The sequence below is a fragment of the Protomyctophum parallelum genome (genome assembly GCF_964188405.1).
Source record: "Protomyctophum parallelum genome assembly, chromosome: 22".
Classification (NCBI taxonomy): Eukaryota; Metazoa; Chordata; class Actinopteri; order Myctophiformes; family Myctophidae; genus Protomyctophum; species Protomyctophum parallelum.
Window position 1 is genome coordinate 28,839,272 of NC_139714.1, and position 5,104 is coordinate 28,844,375.

Genomic DNA, 5,104 nt, shown 5'->3' on the forward strand with positions numbered 1-5,104 from the left:
CATTCTGGGTGGGAACCCCCATTTGGAGGCTGCGTGGAGGTGTGACTTGTAGTCCAGGAAAGAAGTGAGACCACATTTACATTGACAAAAACATGATGGCGTCATGTCTAAAATATCTATAAACGCATATATATTACACACATAAAAACCCCATTGAAAGGGTTTCTTGGGTCCTAAACATCATTAAAATAAGATCTGGTTGCAAAAGGGGTGAAGTGGCCCTTTAACACTTTTGAAAAGATCTACGAGCTCTAGTCTACACGCTGTTAGCATATCTACGAGCTCACAACGCGTCACAACAATTGCTATAGAGTTTGGCTCTTCTAGACGGCAAAGGAATTCTAGACCGAATTACCGAAAAGATTAGTAGAGATAAAAATCTTATCAAATAGGAGTCTGTGGCCTATCCATGTCCACACAAATGGGTGGACGAAAGGACTACGTTCCACTTTTAGGAATATTCTTTTAAAATAATACCCACATTTTTCACAGATTATTCATATAATCATTTAATCGGTTAAAATATACCTGGGTTTAGTGATGGTGTGACAAAATGTGGTTTAGTGTTCTAGGGTTTGCCAGAGAGAGAGCATGAGCAAGCAGGGAGGCCTTGGAACTCGCCCTGAAATGGGGAGGCCTTGGAACTCGACATGAAATGGGGAGGCCTTGGAGCTCGCCCTGAAATGGGGAGGCCTTGGAACTCGACATGAAGTGGGGAGGCCTTGGAACTCGCCCTGAAGTGGGGAGGCCTTGGAACTCGCCCTGAAGCGGGGAGGCCTTGGAGCTCGACATGAAGTGGGGAGGCCTTGGAGCTCGCCCTGAAGCGGGGAGACCTTGGAGCTCGACATGAAGTGGGGAGGCCTTGGAACTCGCCCTGAAGTGGGGAGGCCTTGGAACTCGCCCTGAAGTGGGGAGGCCTTGGAACTCGCCCTGAAGTGGGGAGGCCTTGGAGCTCGACATGAAGTGGGGAGGCCTTGGAGCTCGACATGAAGTGGGGAGGCCTTGGAACTCGCCCTGAAGTGGGGAGGCCTTGGAACTCGCCCTGAAGTGGGGAGGCCTTGGAACTCGCCCTGAAGCGGGGAGGCCTTGGAGCTCGACATGAAGTGGGGAGGCCTTGGAACTCGCCCTGAAGTGGGGAGGCCTTGGAACTCGCCCTGAAGCGGGGAGGCCTTGGAACTCGCCCTGAAGTGGGGAGGCCTTGGAGCTCGACATGAAGTGGGGAGGCCTTGGAACTCGACATGAAATGGGGAGGCCTTGGAACTCGACATGAAATGGGGAGGCCTTGGAACTCGCCCTGAAGCGGGGAGGCCTTGGAACTCGCCCTGAAGTGGGGAGGCCTTGGAGCTCGACATGAAGTGGGGAGGCCTTGGAGCTCGACATGAAATGGGGAGGCCTTGGAACTCGACATGAAGTGGGGAGGCCTTGGAGCTCGACATGAAGCGGGGAGGCCTTGGAACTCGCCCTGAAGTGGGGAGGCCTTGGAACTCGACATGAAATGGGGAGGCCTTGGAACTCGCCCTGAAGTGGGGAGGACTTGGAGCTCGACATGAAGCGGGGAGGCCTTGGAACTCGCCCTGAAGTGGGGAGGCCTTGGAACTCGCCCTGAAGTGGGGAGGCCTTGGAACTCGCCCTGAAGCGGGGAGGCCTTGGAACTCGCCCTGAAATGGGGAGGCCTTGGAACTCGCCCTGCCTGCTGTGTGGAATTCAAGTTTTCAACCCAACTTCAGAGGAACCGCATTCTCTTAACCCATTTTGACCTGAGATCAGATTCTAAAAATGTTTTCTACATCCTGACAGTTTTCTGAAAAAGCTATGTTTCTATGTCAGACGTTAAAATAGCAGACCTACAAGCTCGTAGCGCGCCACTCAGTGGCGCGCTGTGGCGCACTATGAGCTTGTAGATCTGCTATTTTTCAATAGCTAAAGCATAACATAATGCTAACACCAATAGGAGTTCCTGCCCAAAATGGGTTTTAACAGTAGGAGGAAAAAGTACCGGTTTTCTCTCAATAATCTTAACGCATCTGGAAAAAGTAGCATCTAAAGTGACTCGCAGAGCAAACGTACACCAGAGAAAACTGCATGCCACAGTGTTCACCCCCATCTTTCACACAGAGACAAACTGGACTAGTCCCACTGGACATTTACATAATGCTGTGATAAATGCTATATTTAAAAGCCATACTCTTTGTTTCAAGGTATGATGGAAGGGGCTGCCGTGGAGGACTGCTTTTGTTGTCTTGTCTGATCTTATTTATAGATATCAGTGAGTTGTTGGGCTGCCTCTAGAGAGAGTCACAGAGCTGTTGGGCTGATTGAGGATGTCCGTAAGTAACTACAAACCTATCGCAGTGTCTTGAGAGAGAGAGACTATATCTCACTTGAAGAGAGAGACAGAGACAAGGCAAGACAGACAGATGGACAAAGACAACAGGACAGTCAGGAAAGCTTAACCTCCTTTGTTTCAGAAGAGAGAGAGAGAGAGAGAGAGAGACGGGGAGGGAGAGAGAGTGGGAGAGGGACAGGAAACGAGGCACACACAGAGCTGAACTATAGCTGTGCGTCAGGAAAGAGTGTGTGTGTGGGTGTGTGTTTGTGTGTGTGTGTGTGTGTGTGTGTGTGTGTGTGAGAGAGAGAGAGAGAGGGAGAGAAACCTATACAATGACACAGGACTGACCAGCATTGTCTTTTGGACTCGCGTGGAGGAGAGATCGGGACAGACAGACGTACGGACAGTAAGAAAGAAGACGAGACGGGAAAAAGTCGAGAAATCCAGAAAAATAAAAAAGACAGCTTGGGAGTCCGCAAAGACAGAAAGAAAGAAAGACACCATTTGGATTATCTTTTATTCCTTTAAGGACTTTTCGCCGGAATACCTCCTTCTCTTCACCAACGTGTATACTCTTATTTAAGTCCTATACTGTAGAGGGACCCAAGAGAACAGAACACGCCATACACATAGACACACACACACACTCACACCTCTCATCTTTTGGAGTATGGTTGTAACTGCCCCGTCTGTGGATCTATTTCATATTGTGAATAATCAACTGCTGCAGAATGCTGAGATGTAAAGATCTGTATTTATCCCTCTGCTTGGTCTCTGGGGTCTGTCTGGTAAGGCTCATTTAGGCTTCTTATGCTCCTGTCTGTCTAGCATTTGACTTGATTTGATTTAGCAAGGTATACAAATTAATACAAGAGAAAACTAAAAGTGCTAAAAGGAGGAGGCAAGAGTTCAGCCCAAACGGCGTATATACCTATAACTCGATAAAAAGCTTTAGAACATGATTGTAGTATTAAACAAATCACACCCGTACTGTGAAGTGAGGGGCGCTCTTATCATCGTACATCATCATCGCTGACTTCTTACTGACAGTTGAGAGTTAAAAGCCTCCTATACAACATATCAACGTTAGTGTCACGCAATGTTTGTGTTTACACTGACGTAAAATGGTCCATTCATTGTCGAGGGGAATTTAATGTATGTGTATGTTATGTTTGCGCGCACACAGAATTTAATGTATGTGTATGTTATGTTTGCGCGCACACAGAATTTAATGTATGTGTATGTTATGTTTGCGCGCACACAGTAAACGCTGCACATAGCCCCTCAAAAATGATTGAAGTAGCCTACTTATCTAAGACATGATTGGAGAATAGAAGAGATACTAATACCGCTATGTATATCAATAAATATATGAATATTATAATTGTGTTTATCTATGGATAATTGAATGGGCACCCACGCATTCATTAACCCATTTTAAATGGACATGAGGCTGATTTAAAAAAAACACCTTCTACCTACAGTAGGTTTTCTGAAAAACTTTATTTATTCAAAGAATTACCAAAAAAACAAGTATGATGTTCCTTGTCTAAACGGGATATGATTATACAAACTGGTAATTTATTGTGGCTTCATGATTCTCTTTACAAATGATTGATTTTGGTGAGACCTTTTCTACCGTTACTGTACTTGTTAGTCACCTGAAATAAGTGGTATATATAAAGGGTAGCTTTATTTAAAATGATGTACGGCAAGGCAAGTTTCATTGTATTGCAATCAAATGGCAAAGGCTGTGTGTGTGTGTGTGTGTGTGTGTGTGTGTGTGTGTGTGTGTGTGTGTGTGTGTGTGTGTGTGTGTGTGTGTGTGTGTGTGTGTGTGTGTGTGTGTGTGTGTGTGTGTGTGTGTGTGTGTGTGTGTGTGCGCGCGTGTGTGTGCGTGCGTGCGTGCGTGTGTCCATTCATGTACAGTACTCTGAACACTAAGTGACTGGTGGTGAAATTAATTAGTGAGATATTGGCCACCTGTCCCACCTGAATGTGTTTGATTGGGCGAATTACAATTTACAATTCAGACATTTACAGTAGCAGACGCTCTAAATCCAGAGCGATTTACAGTAAGTGAGAACAACACGAGGTAACAATAACTTTCACGTGGTTGCACCTGAGTGTGTATGATAGCATACACTACAGGTATAGTAGTCAATGTATTGAAGTATATCAGCAGTGGTGGAAAGTAACTAAAAGTACATTTACCCAAGTACTCTACTTACAGGAGAAATCCACACCAAAACCCATGTACCCTGAATCAGCTTATAATCCTTTCCCAACATACATGTATGTTGGCCTGGCTTGAATTGTTTCATAGCCCCCTGTTCTCCATTCTCCCGCACCCCTTCCACAGTAAAATGCAGCTAGAATTGTAGAAAGCTAGTTGTCTTCATTCTAGTCTGGGTATTTTGGTTCGTCTAACTAACACATCATCTTTTCTTAGAATTGGACGGAATGATTTAGATCAAGGTTTTAAGGTTTTCAATCTCGTCGGCTAAAATGGGGGGGGGGGGGAGGGACATTTTCGATGACGTCCCACCGGAAAATAACATTGAGTGTTGCGCAACAGACGCTCCCAACCTGTGGAGCGATGTGATCGGTTTTGATATCAATAATCTCCGTCCTTCTGATCAATCTCCGTCTTGAGCGCTGGGCGTTATTGATTGACAGGGCGGAGAACTCCGTCCTGTGCGCTCAGGGTATTAATAGTGCCCTGGTACCGTTTGTCACCCTGGAGCTGCTGTTCATGCAGAACCCTGGCCCGAT